Source organism: Dermacentor albipictus, chromosome 7, assembly GCF_038994185.2.
Source record: "Dermacentor albipictus isolate Rhodes 1998 colony chromosome 7, USDA_Dalb.pri_finalv2, whole genome shotgun sequence".
Lineage (NCBI taxonomy): Eukaryota > Metazoa > Arthropoda > Arachnida > Ixodida > Ixodidae > Dermacentor > Dermacentor albipictus.
The window spans coordinates 72,652,661-72,674,171 of NC_091827.1; the positions used below are offsets into that span (position 1 = coordinate 72,652,661).

At 48.2% G+C, this 21,511-nt stretch overlaps 1 long non-coding RNA gene across 2 annotated transcripts in view; it reads left to right on the forward strand.

Moving 5' to 3' along the window:
* LOC135916069 (uncharacterized) overlaps positions 1-21,511 on the forward strand; it is a 56,424-nt gene that overhangs the window by 17,292 nt on the left and 17,621 nt on the right. The window contains exon 4 of one of the 2 annotated variants that reach the window (XR_010568833.1): positions 8,390-8,493. The exons of the other annotated variant lie outside the window; for it this stretch is intronic. This is a non-coding gene — a long non-coding RNA (uncharacterized lncRNA). Of the gene's footprint in view, positions 1-8,389; positions 8,494-21,511 lie in introns of those variants that run through there. 2 annotated transcript variants of the gene reach the window in all.

Here is a 21,511-nt window from a genome sequence, read left to right on the forward strand (position 1 = left end):
AAGAGATGTTTTTTGACGCTGCAATTTCTAAACGCATGCTTTTGTAAATTCTCTTCAAAAGCGAAATTCGTACAGCAGGACACTTGCACTGCAGGATGAGTGTTGTACAATAGTTTTTCAGAGGAAGCCTAATCTTGTGACTATTTTCCAAATACATGGGAATACAGAAAAACCTTTTCATTACTGAAAAGTGCGCCATACTTTAGGCACTTTTTCGCACATCGAATCTCTAAATCTTGTGACAGCACCAAAATAAATTTTATTGTGGACATTTTGTTTTTTTTACAAATATAGTGATATTTTCACATTTGAAAAAGAAACGCTGAAGTTTCCAGTTTGGCAACTAAAAACGAAAATGAATGTCATGGCTCTCAAATTTTCCCCTAATAATAAATTTAAAGAGGAAGAAGTTGTGTTATAGGCTGAATGGCAACGTGCCACTTGCATGTGATTATTTCTTCTGTGAAATCCTTGCTAGTAGAATTTCGCGAAATGTTATGCTAACTATAAAGTCATGTAGCATGCTTATTCTCTTGAGGCTTTCTAAAAATGCAGTTGATAGATATGACATATCTGATTTTTGCAACCGTGTTACATATTTTAGACTTCTCGCATCACTTTTCTAGGCATTACCAATTTTGAGAACGTTCATAAAAAAAATTCATGACCAGATAAGGATAGTCCACTTCCAAAAGCACTACATTTATCATTCTTTTTCAACCACAATCGATTATGTTCATATCAATCGAGCCCTTCTTTTATAAAATAATTTCTGCTGCTTACATGTATTTGAATCAAAACATTGGAGTTGACGTGGGGCTAATGCTTCCTTCCAGTGCAAAGCTTCCTTTGCGAAGTTCACCACAAGATCGCATTATAAATTGCTGGTACCTATATGGCCGCACTTAAGGTTCTTCTGGACTCTCCCAGTATACACTACTTTTAATGAGGTATTTGGTTCTGTAACGTAAAATACCCCATTATATATCATTTTACTGTGGCAGCAGGAGGGAAGAAGAAGAAGCCGACCAGTGCGTATGTGGAATGTTCGGCTCCCACTTCTGTGCTCGTTTCCGGACTGATTTCTGTGATTCCTAGCAACGAAATATGCACTATTCGACGCAGTTTCTTCTAAGGAACACGCCGATGTCCGATTTTTCTTCCCGTCAGTGAGCTCTTTTCCATTTCCGAGGCTTTTTAGTTCGGACCACGCCGCGGCTCAGCTAGCCTTACCCGACTAGGCCTATCGTCGGGGGCGAGGAGCGAGCAGGCCCAGGCCTCGCTCGTACGTGTGCGCGGCAGTATGCCCGCTATGGAGACCGTCGTGCCGGGAGAGGACATCTCCCAAGAAGAAGCGAATCGCCCTGGCTGGACGACGGCCATGGGAAGAAAAAAGAAGGCCACACCGGGACCGACCGTTCCGGACCGAGGCAACGAGGGACGAGCAGAGACGAAGGGCGGCCGCCACACGGCCGGCCCGCAGAGCGCGGTCAAGCGCCTCGTCGCCGCATCGAGGCTCCCCCGGCTACCGAGGGACCACATTCGCATCATAGTGAGGCCGAGAGACGGCCTCGACGTAAAAAAAGTGAGTCAGATTCGCCTGGCGCAAGCGCTAGCAATGGCGGCCTCACTCCCGCCGAACGAGACCGAGGAAGACATCGTTTGTCCGAACGCAACCCAAAACATTCTCGTCGTGTCCACGCCAACCGAGAAGAACGCGAACGCATACGCCGGAGTTCAAAAGCTTCACCTAAGAGAAGGCGCATACAATGTGGCCGCATACATTGCGGCAACGGACAACACGTGCAAGGGGGTCATCAGAGGAGTGGACCCCGAAATCAACGAGGCCCAGCTTCAGGCCATGATCGTGAACCAAAGAAATCCCATGGCCTTGGAAGCCAAGCGGATCAAAAACATTTCGACGGTGGTAGTGCTCTTCAATGGCATGAAAGTGCCGAACTACGTCATGTGTGGCGTAAGCCTAATACGCTGCACGCTCTACAAGCGGCAGAACGACGTGTGCTACGGGTGCGGTGACTTGGGTCACAGAGTCGACGTCTGTCCTAATCCTGACAAGAAGAGGTGCCGCGGCTGCAGAGCGAACGACCCGGCTGCAGACCACCAGTGCTCGCCCAAGTGCGCCCTCTGCGGTGGCCAACACCCGACGGCGGACAGCAAGTGCAAGCAACGATACCAAATCCCTTACGTCGTGCGGCGCAGGAGGCGCCGACGCAGAAATGCGAAGAAATCGCAGCTGCAAAGCCATCCGCAACAGCTAGAGAGTAGATCACGTAATTCCAGCGTGTCAAGTGCCCCCAGAGGAGGACGTTCGACAATGCCGGCACTACAACAGCGCAGCCGATCGAGAGGCCGTTCTCGCTCCAGGGGGCGCTCCCGCTCCCATGTGCGCATTCAAGAAGGGCCGACCTGGGCGGACCGGGCCAAGCCAAAACCGCCTTCACAATCAAAGGTAACGCAGGTAGCATTGCCAAAGCATAACAAGGAAGACTCTAGAATAGCTCAGCTAGCGGAAGAAAACGCGCGCCTCAAGGCGGAGATTCAGCAAATGAGGGCGGATTTCGAATCGTTTCGGAAACACGGTTCCACTCCTCAGCTAGTCGACCAACAGCAGCAGCAGGTGCCGCAAAGTACACCGACCCCGCAAGGGGAGCAGTCGGCTCGCTAGGTCAAACGCAGGGCCCCTCCCCTGACGGAGGAGGGAAACCCGGCAGAACCCGAGTCCAGTAGCGTCCTATTGGGAATTAAGCAGTCGATCAGCTCATTGCAGCTAATGGTCCAGCAACTAGCGGAGAGCATGGTAGCGCTCGCGGCGAGAGTGACGCGTATCGAAGCACAGGTGGCGCCTGTGGGTGCGAAACAAATCCAAGGCATCAATCAAGGCGACCAACTCAACTAGAGAGCTGTTAGTGTGGCAGTGGAATTGCGCTAGCTTCAAAAAGCGCAAGGCTCCGCTGTTACAGTTCGTTGCCTCACAGGCGGACAAACCGCACGTCATAATCTTACAAGAAACTTTGGGTAGCGAGGTGTCCCTGCCCGGCTACCGGGTCGCCTCGTCGAAATTCGAACAGGGTATGCGCGGAATGGCGACCCTCGTCGCGAACAAATGCTCCTTCCAGGAACGAGATTTGAAATTAGGCTACGCGAAAGCGGAGGTAACCGTGATCGAACTCATACCGAACAGTTGGCTGAAAAACAGCGTATTCGTAGTGAACGTGTACAGCCCGCCCTCTGACCACAGACAGTCGTTCACATCGATAATAACGAAGGTGGCCTCAATGGCCAGGGGGGCCCCTCTCATAGTGGCAGGAGATTTTAACGCACCCCAAGGAGTATGGGGTTACGCAAGGCCAATGCCTAAGGGAGAGCGGCTATTGGTGGCAGTCACTACGTACTCGCTAGAGCTGGTGACGGACCCCCGCTATCCGACTCGACTAGGCACGTCGGTGGCGCGGGACACGACGCCCGACCTGACCTTCGTCAAGAACATGCGAGGGGCCGAGTGGCGCAACCTGCACGAGAACCTCGGCAGCGACCACTACATGCTGGCGGTCACGATCCCCATCAGGGCGGCACCACCGAGATAATTTAAGGTCACCGACTGGGACGCCTTCCGCAAAATAAGGAAGGAAGACACAAACGAATACGCGGATCTAGACAGTCTTTTTAGAAGGCTCAAAGAGGACGTTAACACCGCGACGAGGGTTGTCCAAACTGAACTGAACGTGGAAAGGATGGACGCGAGATTGGCACACCTATTAGAGGCAAAGAATTCCATCACGGCCAGGTGGAAAACGCAAAGACTGAATCGCAGACTACGAAAGAAAGTAGCGGCACTAAACCGGGAAATCGAAGCGCACTCGATCGAGCTTTCCAAGCAACAGTGGAACGAGGTGTGCGCGTCGGTAGACGGACAAATGAGAACCGGGCGCAAATGGAACCTCCTAAAACAACTGTTAGACGACAAACAATCCAAAGGAAGTCAGAGATTGGCAATCGATAGGATTTTACAAAAGCAAAAGGAGCAGGGTAAAACGGAAAGCGAGTTCCTAAAGGAGCTGGCGGAGACGTATCTGCCACTGGGCCCGTCAGGCGACGGCGACTATCCCCAATACGCCGGGGCAGAGGTCGAAGAACTCGACGCGCCTTTCACGGAATCAGAAATTTGGGAGGCCTTACAAGGCCTCAACGGACGCTCCGCTACAGGCCCGGATGGGGTCTCGAACAAACTGTTGAGGAACCTAGACGGAAGGTCGGTCGAGAAGCTCACCGAAGAAATCAACAGAGTGTGGGAAACGGGAGAAGTACCAGAGGTGTGCAAAAGAGGCCTCGGTCATACCTATACCGAAACCCGGTAAACCACTTGCGGCGGAGAACATGCGGCCAATATCGCTCACCTCGTGCGTAGGCAAGACGGCCGAACATGCCATACATAACCGAGTATCCCGGTACATAGAGAGAGAGGGCCTCTTCCCACATAACATGGTGGGCTTCAGACCGGGCCTCTCCACACAGGACGTAATGTTGCTACTCAAAAAGCATATAATTGACGGCATGACCAGAGACACCAGGGGCATACTGGCCCTGGACCTAACGAAAGCGTTCGACACGGTCAAACACAGATTTCTAATGGAAACGATCTCGATGATGGGGCTCGGCCGAAAATTCCACTCTTACATAGGCTCCTTCCTCAGAGACAGGAAAGCCACGATCAAAATTGGACAGGCCACGTCCGATTGGTACACGCTGGGCGCGAGGGGCACCCCACAAGGGGCGGTGCTCTCCCCACTATTATTCAATCTGGCAATGAAAGGGCTCTCTGACCGGCTGACGAGAGTGACCAACGTCAATCACGCCCTGTACGCAGACGACATTACGGTGTGGTGCCCGGGAGGGTCCGACGCAGAAGTCGAGCAGGCTCTTCAAGAGGCGCTGGACACAACGGAAGAGTACCTGAAGGAAACGGGACTCCGTCTGTCACCCAACAAATCGGAACTGTTGCTGTACAGGCCCTCAAAACAAGGCATGAGGAATTTGACGCCGATCGATCAAATACCAATCAAATTACATACGAATGCCGGCCAGCCGATTCCCAGAGTGGACACTATACGAATCCTGGGGCTGCTAATTGAGGCGAAAGGTGGTAACACACAAACTGTCATGAAACTAACGTCTAAAACGGAGAACATGCTCCGGCTGATCCTCAGGGTGACGAATCGCAGAGGAGGGCTCAGCGAGAGCAGTCTCATCAGACTTTACCACGCCTTCCTCATGAGTCACGTCAATTACGTAGCCTCGGCGCTAAAATGGACCAAGAGAGACGCGGCCAAAATAGAGACACTGATGCGCAAGAGCGTCAAAAGGGTGCTAGGTCTCCCGATCACTACAAGCACGGAGCAGCTCGATCGGTTAGGGGTCCACAATTCACTATCAGAAATCATCGAAGCGCAGACCAAGGCACAGGTCGTGCGGCTGTCGACCACCAGGGCCGGCAGGCGCATCCTAGAAGAAGCAGGGATAAATGCCGAGGCAGAGTGCAACGCACAAAGGATTGCGCTCAGCGCGGCGGTAAGGGGCACTTTCAAGGTAGAACCGCTTCCGAGAAACGTCCACCCGCAATTCAACGAGGGGCGCCGAAAGGCGAGGGTCCGAGCACTGCTGAAATCGACCGCCAACTGCCCGGGCCTGGCGGCATTTGTAGACGTGGCCCAGTATGGGCGCAGCGACCGGTACGTGGCCGTCTCGGTACGCTGGGATGGCACAATAATTAACGCAGCATCGTTCAAGGGGGTAACGTCCGAAGTGGCCGAACAGGTGGCAATAGCCATGGCAATGAGAGACCCCGAACGTCCTCACGTCTACACAGATTCGCGATCGGCGGCAAGAGCATTCGCCTCGGGCTCGATATCCCGGGAAGCGGCGGCCGTCCTCGGCAGCGAGGGAGCCGCGGGTCAGCACCTCGTCAAATGGTTTCCAGCCCACATGGGGGCCGACGTGCACCCCGAATTTCCCAACGCCAGCGAGTTGGCGCACGGACGCGCGCGAGGACTCACGCACCGCGGCGATCGTGGCGAGCGAGGTGGCGGGGAGGGAGGGGAGCACCGAGACCCGCTGCTCACCTTCAACGAAATAACAACACACTATCAGCTGTCGAGGAGGACCTTCCCACTCCCCCACGCTAAACTCACGAGACCACAGTCATCGATATTCAGAATGCTTCAGACAGGGTCGTTCCCCTCGAGAGGCAGACTGAGCCGTTATTCACCAGAAGTAGAGCCGCAGTGTCCGGATTGTGGCGAATCTTACTGCTCGCTAGCGCACATGCTTTGGCAAGGCTCCGCGTTAAGCGGCACCGTGTTCACTAAAGAAGAAGACTGGGTGGACGCCCTGCAAAGCGACGACCACCAGACCCAGCTCCGGGCCGTCCAGAGGGCTCACGAAAGGGCGGAGGCTCACGGGCTTCCCGTCCCAACATGGGTGCGGCCCGCGACCCCTGCCGCCAACTAAACCAAGAGTGGGTGGGGAGGGGTTCCTCAGGACACATTAAAGTTATTTCCTCCTCCTCCTCCTGTGGCAGCAGTAAAGTTCTTGAGGGTAGGTCTACCTATACCCTCCTTTCCGTTTCACCACTTTTGCATCTGTCAATTCATTCATTCTTTTATGCACACATTGGCCTTCGTCGTTAGTGATGACGCACAACGATGTTGTTGTTTTTTTTGTCGTCAAGTCATCATGCTCCGCTTGGCCACTGCCCATAGGGGAAGTAAAATAAAACTTAATGGCAACCATCTCTGCTGGGGTTTCATGATATGCCAGCAAATTTCAGCCCTTTGGTTATATAGTATTCACCGCTTGGCTGGTTGCAGCTATTAGGCACGTATCGTGCGGCACTCAGCTTTCCTCATCACACTCTCGTCATACTGTCCTCCGCCGGTTTCCTTTTCATGCTTCCGCTGTATCCTCGTCCCCCACTTATCTGCTCGCGCTCTCTTTGCTAACGACGTCTTTCACATGTCGCTGGGATCCGCGTTTGGTCTTTTATCCTTCACTGCGCCCTTTCGCTTTGTTTCAAGGAATGCTGAGGTACGTCGACGCTCAACACAGCATTGGGCGCCTAAGAGCTCCGTTGTAAATTGTCTTGTTAAACATTGACGTTTGCGACTGCAAGCGCTGTTTCCATTACTTTTTTCAACATTCCTTGTAATACCTTATATTTCTTGTAGACCCAGTTGGCCTCTTTTATCATTGTTACCTTCCGTTTTCCTTTGATTCTGAGAGGATTCATGCAGATGCTTCAGTAGGTCTTTCCTTCGTTTGAGTATACACCGAGGTATCTGTATTTCTCGACTACGGGAATGACGCACTTTCATAGACATGACGTCAATGCCCATTTCATCAATAAAGTTACCTAATTCCTGATTTGTTAGCACTCAATCGAATGCCTACATTTGTCGCTGGGTATATATACTTCTCCAGAACTATTTTTAAATTTCTTGCATTGTCAGCTAGTTGTGCTATATTGCACGCAAACATGAGTCTAGGAACCTTCTGGCGCACATTTAGCCCTTTGCGGAAGCAAGATAATAACTTAGTTCTCGGTGTTTTAGACGCACTTCTAAGCCACTAAAATGGAACGTGAACAACAATAGCTGTAAGGGCATTCTCGCTTGAATCTTTCGGCGCATTTCCAGTTTCAATGTATTTTGGACCTTTCCATACAATTCCTTCTCGGTTGTCCGGATATATCTGCTTCAGAAGGCCAAAAAAGTAGTTACATGCGCTCTCGTGCTTGATAATATTCCACAGCAATTTCATGTCCATGTTGCCGTCCGCTCCTTCGTTATTTGAAAATTATATCTATTAACTTCTAATCAGAGCTTTGAAATCTCCATGCACTAAGTTACGAAGCATCCTCAGAACGTTCGCCTGGTCTGAATTCATTTTTAGTGCACTCCTGCAACATGCGATAAATGTAACACCTTCGAACTAAGTCGTATGCTCTTGTGTTTCTCCGTGTTACGCAACAACAAAGACAACATTGAAGAGCGGTGCAGCAGTGTTCTGGGCAGTCTCACAATAGAAGAGCAGCTGTAGGAAGATCAAGAAGCTCGAGAAGTGGGCGAAAGGCAGACATTTCGCTCACTACGTACCGAAATATGATTTGTGCATTAGTGTTTTAACTAATGTTTCATCCATAAGTATGCAAACTAATCGCAGGAACCCATTGGCTGCTTAAAAAATGGTCATTTTCATAGGCGAAAAGCTATTATTAGGCTTAGGAAAAATTCAGCATTCTCAAAACTATATCATTCTTCACAAATATTCTTAGAATATGAAGGTATTAGAAGTTTGCGTTTTCTTTCTTTTGCAGTTAACTGGGCGACATGGAGAAAGGGGGATGCGTTACTACTTTGCGAAGCCAACTATCCCTCCAACCATGTTTGATATTGAATAATTAAACTGAGAAGCATCAAGCTCACTGTTCATTTGCATAGCAGTTATGTTCGCCGCTGATAATGTATTGGTTACCTTATTACGTAGCGTATTATATTGTTTTTTGAAACCATGCGACAAACTCGCAACCTCACAGGACCGGTGCATGTCGACTACTGGAGGTCTCCGTAAACTATTTTCAGTAATATTCTGCGTGCCACAATACACTTGGTGAACAATGCCTACGGTAGCAACGACTACAGCCTAGGTGTTCTCCTTTCAACTAAACACCCATCTAAATCATTACGATGGGCATAATGCATTCACCTAGGCTATGGCTCTACACCTACTGAGAAAATTTATCCAGTTGCCATTCTAAAGTAAACTTCAACATCATACGCCCACTTCTCTGTAATATTTGTGGTGTCACTTCATGACCGTCGTTGAAGCATGGAATACGTACGACAGTGGAAGCTCCACAACAATTATTTAATGTTAGTGATCAATCAGCGTTTTTCACAGATTCCACTGGCAGAACGATGGCCTGTGAGTTAAAAACGCCAGCCGTCATCGTTATCAACAGCAACGCCATCGCATCTTGAACAACTGTTATAACCTAAGGCCTTTGATGGATCGGTTACTGTGATCATAAACACTCACTGAAATCTATATTCAAGAATCACTGGCTCCGGACAGGCCGCCATTGGAATATGGACCTGGCAACGTTTAACGTTAGAACGTTACCTAGTGAGGCGAGTCCAGCAGTGCTACTGGAGGAAATAGAGGGCAGTAAATGGGATCTAATAGGGCTCAGTGAAGTTAGGAGGCCAAAAGAAGCATATACAGTGCTAAAAAGCGGGCACGCACTGCGCTACCGGGACTTAGAGGAGAGACGAGAACTAGGAGTCGGATTCCTGATTAATAAGAATGTAGTTGGTAACATACAGGAATTCTATAGCATTAACGAGAGGGTGGCAGGTCTTGTTGTGAAACTTAATAAGAGGTACAAATTGAAGGTAGTACAAGTCTACGCCCGTACATCCAGTCATGATGACCAGGAAGGCGAAAGCTTCTACAAAGACGTGGAATCGGCGATGGGTAGAGTGAAAACTAAATACACTATACTAATGGGCGGCTTTAATGCCAAGGTAGGCAAAAAGCAGGCTGAAGACAAGGCAATGGGGGAATATGGCACAGGCACTAGGAATATCAGGGCAGAGTTATTAGTAGAGTTTGTGGAACAGAATAATATGAGGATAATGAATACCTTCTTCCGCAAGCGGGATAGCCGAAAGTAGACGTGGAGGAGCCCGAACGGCGAGGCAAGAAATGAAATAGACTTCATACTCTGCGCAAACCCTGGCATCATACAAGATGTGGACGTGCTCGGCAAGGTGCGCTGCAGTGACCACAGGATGGTAAGAACTCGAATTAGGCTAGACCTGAGAATGGAACAGAAGAAACTGGTACATAAGAAGCCGATCAATGAGTTAGCGGTAAGAGGGCAAATAGAGGAACTCCCAATCAAGCTACAGAACAGGTATTCAGCTTTAACTCAGGAAGAGGTCCTTAGTGTTGAAGCAATGAACGACAATCTTGTGGGAATCATTAAGGAGTGTGCAATGGAAGTCGGTGGTAACGGAGTTACCACCGCAGGAGACGAAAGATCTGATCAAGAAGCGCCAATGTATGAAAGCCTATAACCCTACAGCTAGAATAGAACTGGCAGAAATTTCGAAGCTAATCAAAAAGCGTAAGACAGCTGACGTAAGGAAGTATAATATGGATAGAATTGAACATGCTCTCAGGAAGGGACGAAGCCTAAAAACAGTGAAAAAGAAACTAGAAATTGGCAAGAATCAGATTTATGCGTTAAGAGACAAAGCCGGCAATATCATTGCTAATATGGATGAGATAGTTCAAGTGGCTGAGGAGTTCTGTAGAGATTTATGTAGAACCAGTGGCACCCACGACGACAATTGAAGAGAAAATAGTTTAGAGGAATTCGAAATCCCACAGGTAACGCCGGAAGAAGTAAAGAAAGCCTTGGGAGATATGCAAAGGGGGAAGGCAGCTGGGGAGGACCAGGTAACAGCAGATTTGTTGAAGGATGGTGGGCAAATTGTTCTAGAGAAACTGGCCACCCTGTATACGCAATGCCTCATAACGTCGAGCGTACCGGAATCTTTTAAAAACGCTAACATAATCCTAATCCATATGAAAGGGGACGCGAAAGACTTGAAAAAATATAGACCGAAGAGCTTACTGTCCGTTGCCTACAAACTATTTACTAAGGTAATGGCCAATAGAATCAGGAACACCTTAGATTTCTGTCAAGCAAAGGACCAGGCAGGATTCCGTAAAGGCTACTCCGCAATAGATCATATTCACACTATCAATCAGGTTATAGAGAAATGTGTGGAATATAACCAACCCTTATATATAGCTTTCATTGATTACGAGAAAGCATTTGATTCTGTCGGAATCTCAGCGGTCATGGAGGCATTACGGAATCAGGGTGTAGACGAGCCGTATGTAAAAATACTTTAAGATATCTATAGCGGCTCCACAGCCACCATAGTCCTCCATAAAGAAAGCAACAAAATCCGAATAAAGAAAGGTGTCAGGCAGGGAGATACGATCTCTCCAATGCTATTCACAGCGTGTTTACAGGAGGTATTCAGAGACCTGGATTGGGAAGAAATGAGGATAAAAGTTAATGGAGAATACCTTAGTAACTTGCGGTTCGCTGATGATATTGCCTTGCTTAGTAACTCAGGGGACCAACTGCAATGCATGCTCACTGACCTGGAGAAGCAAAGCAGAAGAGTGGGTCTGAAACTTAATCTACAGAAAACTAAAGTAATGTTTGACAGTCTCAGGAGAGAACAGCAATTTACAATAGGCAGCGAGGCACTGGAAGTCGTAAGAGAATACATCTACTTAGGGCAGGTAGTCACTGCGGATCCGGATCATGAGACGGAAATAATCAGAAGAAGAAGAAGGGGCTGAGGTGCCTTTGGCCGCCATTCTCAGATCATGAACAGCAGGTTGCTATTATCCGTCAAGAGAAACATGTGTAATAGCTGTGTCTTACCAGTACTCACCTACGGGGCAGAAACCTGGAGGCTTACGAAACAGGTTCTCAAATTGAGGACGACGCAACGAGCTATGGAAAGAAGAATGATAGGTGTAACCTTAAGGCATAAGAAAAGAGCAGATTTGGTGATTGAACAAACGCGAGTTAATGACATCTTAGTTGAAATCAAGAAAAAGAAATGGGCATGGGCACGGCATGTAAGGAGGAGGGAAGATAACCGATGGTCATTAAGGGTTACGGACTGGATTCCAAGGGAAGGGAAGCGTAGCAGGGGGCGGCAGAAAGTTAGGTGGGCGTATGACATTAAGAAGTTTGCAGGGACGGCATGGCCACAATTAGTACATGACCGGGGTTGTTGAAGAAATATGGGAGAGGCCTTTGTCCTGCATTGGGCGTAACCAGGCTGATGATGATGATGATGATGAAATCTATATTAATTTCTAAGCAATATATATATCCCATGAGGCAGATAAAACGGCGTTGTCCGCAACGTGTGGTAACAAAAATCGTCGTGATCAGTGAAGTCAGCCCTGCCTTGTATGGCCTCAGTAGTAATAAGGAATGAAAGTTAGATCGTGTGAGTGAGGTGACTTAAGGTAAACAAGGTGAAGGAAAGAAGGGTCATAAAAAGTAAAACAGATGGATTAAGGTTGCTACAGATTAGATCAAGGGGGATAAGGGTGGATACAGGTAAAATAATGTTCGCACAAATTAGCTCAAAGTCGATTATGGCAGACTAGGGTGGAGTAAACTGGAATAAAGTAGATGTAGTTTGATTAAAATAGATTAGGGTTAGGAAATTAGCGCAAGGTGGATTCACGTGGATTAGGGTAAAGTTATAAAGGACACCGCGCAATGTTCGATGGCGCGCATCATCGACGTAACCAATTATAGAATATAATTTATGCTTTCGCATTTAAATCACAGAGTCCGCTTTTTACAGCCGATCTACTTTAATATGCACCGGCGGCTTTCTAAATCTAACAACAAAATTTCTAAATGTCCAGCAATCCAGTGAGGCTGGAGAACTAAGACAGGAAAACGCCTTCAAATTCGTTTCAGAAAGAATAAAACACATGCATTTTGTGAGGTCACTTTGAAAACCCCGAAGCCGACCATTACTTCTTCACGGTCGCAGAGCCGCCGCCTTCTACAAACAATTTCGGTCACTCACTTCTGGGTTTTGAAATATTAGGTGTCTTGTCTACAAATTAACATTCAATTTGGAACTATATAATATATCGCCATTTGTTCTGTCTCGCCACTAAAGAAGTCACTTGTCGGGAGAATTTGAAAATTTATTCCTAAGCAGACAAGAAAGTTGTGAAATCTAGACAATAAATTGCACTAAATGGGAAACAGTGCGTAAAAATTACTGGCTATCCCGTAATCTAGAGTACATGGAAGCTTGAAATGGCAACCGTTTCAGCGCCAAAAGGTGACAAGGAAGTGTGTGGTGCTCTGCATCTCCCTTTCGAACGCGGCAATTGGATATTACCAGTAAAGCTTCTGCGCACTAAAAGCTGCAACTTGAGTGATATTGTGAACAAATATTAGGAATAACTCGGGAGGCATATTTGTGTATCTTGCTTGGGCAGCAACCAGCGTTTGTAATGAGATCCGATAGAAAGCGCTGTCTGTCAGACACCGCATTTTGTTGTTTTACCTTATTGCCCGGATTCTTGTTTGAATGCCCGGATAACGGCTCTCACTTTTGCATCAAGGTCAATTGAAGGTCGCCGAAAACGGGAACTAAGATCATTTGGAGCTTCTACCGCCAGCGCCGCGTTGTGTTCCGATAACGCCGTACGCGGGGCATCGTCACTCCACCGCCCCTGGCGCTGTTCCACTACTTCAGAGCGGAAGACCTTCAGGGAAAATGGCAACGCCAAATGTCGCATTTGGACTATCTGTGCTCATACCAGGTCCTTGATATGTGTGTGGATTCCTTGGGTACTTCACTCACGCTGAGAAGGCTATCTGTTTTTATCCATCTTTGCACCTATGTATGTTTGTAACTAACCCTTTTTCTGCCTTCCTGGGTCACTAGGTGGTCTGTGGTCGAAAGTGTAACGCATGTCACTATGGTGTTGATTAAACAGGGTTCGAAAGCAACCGTTGGACTAATTGGGGTATACTAAGTACGTGGCCTTGCCCACATATGTGCCACTCTTCAACGGACCTCCTTAACGCTGACATGGGCCACTGTCGATGCAGCACTGGAAAGGTACTGCTATTCAATGGCACAATTTCTCACCGACTAGGAACACTATGTATGTGCTAATATATGTGTATTCGTGCTCAATGAGCCACTCGTATGCTAACTTGGGTCACTGTGCATGCGCCAGTAGGTGTGGACCGTTCTTTATTGAACATATTTGACGTAAACTTGGGCAAATACGTATGCCCCACTAGGAATGTGCGTCTCTTCAATGACAAAGAAGGCCATTGAAATTTATTCGATACGGGGTGGAATCAAACGCCCATCAAAATCGTTCCTGAAGGAAGATCGAGACAGCTGGTAATAACAGCTTGATTTGGGTGAGTTTGTTGATGCTGAATAACGTAGGTGCAACGCAACAATTTTAGGGAAGGACAAAGAAAGAGACCCTACACCTAAAGCAGGTTTATGATGGACTTGATACCCAGCCGGACTGGTACCCCATTTTGGTGAGGTGCCTATCCTTACCACCCTTCTAAAGTGAAACCACATTTCTACCCACAGTATGGACGATGCCTTTTCTCTGAGTGACTGTCAGTGTGCTCTCCATTCTCTGACTAACAACTGGTGAATATCGGGTTGTTGCTACTGTAATAAATACCATGAAAGAAAAAAAAGAAAGAGACAGGAAAGAACGCTGTCCTGCCTCTTTGTTTTTCCTTCCCATAAACTTGTTGCGTTGTAGCTACACTATTAAACAGGTGGGGCCGCAAATGCACTGGATATCTCCTGCTTATCAATGAACGATTTTCAAGTGAATCCTTTAGAGATCTGAGTCATCAATGCACCTCTATTTAAAAAAAGGGCAGAGGTTTAGGAGAACCGCAATACAATGAAGGACGAAGTAGGAAAAGTAGTTAGGCCTTTCCTAGTAAAACACGTGTTCAAGATCTTCGTCTAGGGGTATTTATTACATTTCAAGCGCCTAAACCCGGAAATCGCCTTTCTTCGGTGACTTCGGCGGGGCACCTTGGAAAAGTGCATAGAATTTTCAGGGCCAGCGTCCCTCGGAATATCACGCTACTGGCATAACTGCCACGTATGCAGAATCCCGAGTGGTGTGAATGTTTTTGCCAAATAAACTCAAACCAGCTCAGCCACTACACGAAACAGCGACTGGGCCTGCTCTTCAGGCGTCCCTTTGTGGACCATATTTGTGCGTGCGGTAGATCACAGCTAGCTTAATCGGCCACAACGAATGAGCGCACGCGCACCGCGGTTTATGCACAACGCGTCGCGAAGGCGCCTTTTCGGAAGGGAACTCATCAAGACTTTGGAGCTGCAGCAGGCCGAACATTGTTAGGTACCTGTAGTGCAAGACCAGCCATTAAAAACAGAGGTCCCACCTCCTCGTGGAAGGGGTCGACGTCCGCCAGCATAATCGAAACTTCGCATGGCGTCATTCATGTAGACCGGCGCACTACTTCGTCTCGGTGGGCGGCTAGACCTACCCATCGTCTGTACTGACATTATGCAGTCTATCCTCTTGCCACTAATCACATGTTCACCGCGCTGCTCGCGCAAACTGCTTATCTTCGCACTCTTCGAGGTGGCAATCAGATCACGCTGCCTGAGCTTGAGAAAAGATTCTGTGTATTGGACGAAGACAGTAAAAGCTGTGTCATCACAATGTCGGCCGCTAACTATGAAGTGTGGCACATAACACTATTAGCGCCGGAGCAAATACCACATGCCAGGTGTTCTCTATTGTCTGTATCCAGTACTGTGGGACCATTTGTCTCCATACAGCCGGCAATACGTCAAACGCAAACAGCCTGATATATTCATGCTCTATAACATGCGCTACCTGCTTCGAACTAACGTCAGATATGACTGCGGCGACCATGCTTCTTGCGTTTCGTAAATTTGTCACACGAGGAGGCGTTCCGACAACAGCGTAATAGGACGATTCCCTGACATTCCTTTGTGGTGCGCGGAGATTGAAGGCAATCTTCCTGTGCTACAAGAGCCTACCGCAACACAGCGCATAGAGTGAACGTTTATACCAGAACTAGGTATCTGGTGGGCGTATTGTAGCAGCGCTTCATTTGATCCACGAAAGACATTTCGAAGATGTCTCCAGGTCACAGTAGCCTAGGCACAGAGAGCCTCGTGGCGATATTATTCAAGGTTGAGGCCGCCACCAACAACTGACCCCTGAAGTACCTTCAGGATGGCACAGACAAGTTCTAGCCTTTAAGGTTGTTGCGATTTCTGCTTGGAAAACGAACGATCACATGGCGGATAGTTACAACAGAACAAAGGCATCAACTCAGGCTGAAATACAACGACGTTCTTAGTACGGGAAGTGTCTCACAATGTAACTTTCGTGTAGTAGGAAACGCACATACATATTAACGCTAAAATCTGCCCAGTACCACCGAGACCGAGCTTCACCAAAGATCCATGTCAGTGACGCTGAGGTAAACACGATGAAAACCCTTCAATGCCTTTAACTTCGACCGGTGACCTTGTTGCACGCTGGACGAGATGTAGCGGTCAGAGCCTGCTGCATGCATCTTGCAACTGGCCACGTGGTTATCCACCCGGTACAGAAGTTGCATGTCTTGGACGCGACAGGGTGACTTCAACAACTTTCATCCACTACCACTTGTGAAGGTTTATTATAAGGGAAGGGTCCCGGGTTTCGGGGAACGCCGCACAGTATATGGCGAAGTAAGTGAAAAACTGGCCCTTGCTTAAGAAAGATTTTTGAGAGCTTAATTCATGTACCTTTGTTTATTATGCTGCTTCCGTCTTGACTTTCGATGAACGAAGGGCAAGGTCAACTTCGATAAATGAACAGCGGTGCCGCTGGCTGTGCGGTGAGGCAGGGAACAATGCTCGGCGTTTCGAGGCAACGCCACACCAGGGTTATAGTCTTAACCCTCTTAAAGCTTAAAGTCTTAAAGCGTTTTAATTTGGACTAAATGAATCGCCTTCTGTTCAAAGCTAAGCATGGTGGCTTAAGGGTGCATTCGTTACTGAACTGTGAAAATGCGTCTGTTTGTATAGTGCGCTTGCTATCGCTTACAAGTACATCACCAAAGTCGGTTAGGTCTGAATTTTTATTACCATCATTATTGAGGTACTTGACTCTATCTATAAAGTTAAATACCTGCTATCTGTATATGCTTTATGTTTGTATGCGTCACCTGCCGTTGTTTGATGACCAAGTGTATAACGTGCTTCGGCAAAAAAATTATGCGCACTTGCTGGAGATGCCATCATGGCAGTTGAACTACCGTCCCTCCAACTTCGTCATCCAACTCTCCTCATGCCTTTGTTGTCCCGTCACCGTCTTCATGCAGTTGTCGTAATCTCATTGACGTAATGACGACGTCTTTAGGCTGTCGTCAGACTATCATCATTCCAGAAACGTCACCAATTGTCTTCATGCGTCCATCGTCATACCAGATCATTAAGACGACGTCACTCCATCTGTGTGGTTTCATCATAATCCATATGTCATCAAATATTCCTCATCAAGCCACCGTTTTCGTGCCATCGTTGTAGTCACGTCATCATCATGAATCCGTTGTCATACCATCATAGTGATCCCGTCGTGTGCAAATGAGAATGGAAACTGAGCTTCGTTGCAAGTTGCGGCACATACTCATATGGCACGTTTAGCCTGGCCACTATCTGCTGCAACAACTCGTACCAATGTTGCCCACAAACTGCCTTCAATCTTTATTGTGCACTTCGTGAAGGGGTGTTTCTCTTTGGCACGCGACCTTGGCTGCATTGTCTAGTTTGCGCAATACACATCGCGTTGCAGACTGCATGTGTATGATATATCCCGCAGGTGGTTTTGGTGTTTAGGGACGATTTAGTGTAAATTAGGGCATATTGAGAAAACAACTTCTGTTCATCATTTTATCGAACTCTGCATTCGATAAAATGTACTGCCACAGCCTATTCCGTGAAAATACATCTCACAATGACTGTCGATGTTGATGCCGTTATCTTTCAAGCGGTAAAGTAACAAGTCATTGATGAGCACACGTTTATTTAGAACCTCCGGCTCTTGTGTATGTGCCATGTTGAAAGAGCATCACTATTATCAAGAATCTTCAAAGGCCATCCAGAGCTTTCAAATGACTTGGCTACATGCACCAGACATTGGGCCCTATAATGTAAAACTATTCCAAAATATTTTTATTCTAATCTCCTGACGTCAAATTTGCGTAACCAACGACGCAACCATCAGGCGGTCACCCGCAGGGTTGTCTGTACCGACCAATCAAACGCTCTCCTCATTCATAAAAGGTCACTTCTTTGCTTGAAAAACCAATAATATTGCCTACACTGGGCCGCTTGTCTTATCTAATTGGCTGACAAGAGGCAAAGAGCCCGTTCAAGTGGAGAGGGATGAGATGGGGACGAGCCACTGAACTGAAAATCGATAACCGAATGAACAGGGTGGAACCGGCATCTGCGATAGGTCCGCTTCCCGTTAGTTAGCTTGCGGTGGCTGGTCGAAAATTGTGGCGGCCTACAACGGAAGCTTAAGAATGCCGCTAAAACTGATCCTCAGCAAAGAAAAGTTGGCAGAACGAGGTCTCAAACATTCTGAAAATGCCAGAAAACCTTACATGGTCACGCAAGAAGTTGTATTATACGCAATTAAACACATCCTCTGCGGAAGGGGCGAGTAGCCAGTGCCTGAGCGATCGGCAGCAGCCATTTTTTTATTCTTTTTGGAATGGGGCAGCCTGCGGCTATTCAAAAGGAAATTCAGTTTTTTTCAGCATAATAACGCATCTTTAGCTCGTAACATGAAAGCCATTCTCGGACTCGACCTCACTCAAGCCTTTGATAACATTTCCCATGCAGCTATCCTTGATCAGGTCTCCAACCTCCAGCTGGGAGAGCGAGCCTACAATTACATCCGTGACTTTCTCTCCAATCGCACGGCTACCCTCTCGGCCGGGGATTTACGATCAGACCAGCTTCCCCTTGGCAGCAAAGGCACCCCGCAAGGTTCCGTTATCTCTCCCATGCTCTTTAACTTAGTCATGATTGGCCTTGCCAAGCAGCTACAGCAAGTCAACAATATCAACCATACCATCTACGCCGACGACATCACCATCTGGTCGTACCGAGGCAGTGATGGTCAAGTGGAATCGGCCCTCCAAACGGCGATTGACACGGTTGAAGCCTATCTCCAAGGGACTGGACTGCGCTGTTCGCCGGCTAAATCGGAGCTTCTGCTATACAAGCCCATTCAGCGGGGTCGCCCTCCCAAACACCAATCTGATCACCGACCCTGTGACGCCATCACCCTACGCCTTCAAGATGGCAGTCCTATCCCAAACGTCCCTAGTATCCGGGTTCTTGGTCTTACCATCTCTACCAACGGCTCCAACGCCTTGGCTCTCAACAAGATCTGTGCCCAATCTCAAAACACCCTACGACTTCTTAAACGTATATCTAACCGTCGAGGAGGACTCAAAGAAGAAAGCCTTCTCCGACTCGTCCAATCCTTTGTCATATGCCACATCACCTACGTTGCTGCGTACCTCAACTGGTACCGGGCTGAGCAGAACAAGCTCGACACCCTCATACGAGGGGTCTACAAGCAAGCACTTGGTCTCCCACATTGCACCAGCACTGAACTCTTCAACCAACTGGGAGTTCACAACAACCTTTCCGAACTCATTGAAGCCCAACAACGCTCTCAGCTTGAACGGCTCACCCATACTGAAACGGGGCGCTTTATTCTGTCCACGCTTGGCTTCACCTACCATCAGCAACAGGGCCCCAAACAACCGATCCCGACCGACATCCGTAGCTGGATCTACATAGACCCTATCCCTAGGAATATGCACCCTGAATATAACAGGGCCCGGCGCCAAGCTCGGGCCGGAGCTATCATAAAAGCCCTTGCCAACGTACCTGGCGTCACATTTGTTGATGCAGCCCGATACTCCCATGGCACACGATTTGTGGCCGTTGCCACACGTGATGGAGCCCTACACCATGCCTGCAGCGTCACTACCCCCACTGCAGAGACGGCTGAAGAAGTGGCCATCGCCCTGGCCACTTTAGATCCCACCTGTCACACCATAGTGTGTGACTCTCGCTCAGCCGTTATTAACTTCAGCAAAGGGCGTATTTGTCCCCAAGCTCTTCGCATCCTCTGCCAGGCACCACATTCTGAAGACAACATCATCTCCCTAACATGGATCCCGGCCCATGCGGGCCCTGTCCACCCACACCTCCCCAATCTCAACGAGGTCACCCACTCCATTGCGCGAGGCCTAGTCAACCGCGCCGGAGTCACTGGAGATGAGTTGGACACCAGGGACAGTCTGACAACTTATAACGATCTTGTTAAGGCCTTTTACCTGAGTCGCCGAATCTTCCCCCCGCCTCACCCAAAGTTCAGCCGGGCGCAGGCTACCACCCTGCGTCTACTACAAACAAACACGTACCCTTCACCCGCCCGCCTCCACCTTATATTTCCGGACGTCTACACTACCCCCAACTGCCGGTGCTGTGGAATTCACCCGGCTACGCTTTCGCATATGCTATGGGAGTGCCCAGCACAGTACGCACAGACTAACACCACGACTCTCTCGGCGAGGTTGCATGAGGCTCTGCGGAGCTCCACCCTCGACGACCAAACCTGGGCGACCCAGCACGCCCGCGAGGCGGCGGCGAGGCAAGCCCTCGACGTCCCTTCGTGGGAGGCGTAGGCCCGGCCACCATAAAGTGCTGGTTCTGCAATAAAAGTTTATTCCTCCTCCTCCTAGCGCGTACACGCAACTTTGACAAGGTGAGTTATTGCGGTTTTTTGACGTCGAGTGACAGGCAGGGAAAGTGGGTGCAGCCCGAAATGTTTTGACCAATAGCTGAGGGCTAATATCGAAAAGGCGTCGAAGCAGAAATAACACGTTTGCTTTTGCTTGGTCAAATTATGCATAATCAGTGTGTACACGTCTTATCAGCTGGGGAGCTGTCGCGGTTTAAGTGACGTCGCGTGATAGGTAAGTGAAGTGTGAGTGGCCCAAAAAAGAGTTTTGCCAATCGCAGATGGCCGATTGAAGAATTGGAATAGAAAAGGTTGGAATGGTTTTACGTTATAGCGCCCATTGTCTCCGACATCAGCCCAACTTGCTATGGCACTTGCTCATCTGAGTCGACCACCACCATGACGCAATGATGATGAACTTTCGACAACGACGCAGGAACGAGGGTGGACTAAGAGTAAGAAACGTCATCTGCGGAACGGTGGCCGTTGTAGGTCGACAGTGGTGTTATGCCAATGCAATCAACCTTCTGAAATGATGACGATGGTAGAATGGTAACAGTAGGACAATCGCAGCGTTGCACTGGAATGACGAGGAGTGCATAGTGACGATTAAATGATCATGTCAAAGACATGAAGAGGACAGCATATTCAGAATGTTATATCAAAACTGCAAGGTCAACAATTAACCCAACCCGACATTTCTAACAGCTTTTTTCTTTAGTGTCGGAGCGGGAAAGGGGCAGGCAGCTGTGTTTTGAACGAATTACCTGTTTATAAAATATTTGAAGTTGCCTAATTGCAGATACACATTGACCAATTTTAACAATCAATTCAGGCGATACCGAAAGACACAATGACGGAACATTTAGGTAAAGATGTCATAAGCAACATCATTTTTATTGTACAGTGAACCAAGGAATATAACCTAGCTCGTGTGTCAAACAGAAACGCCCCGTGACAAATTGCGTGCTGTTTTTTT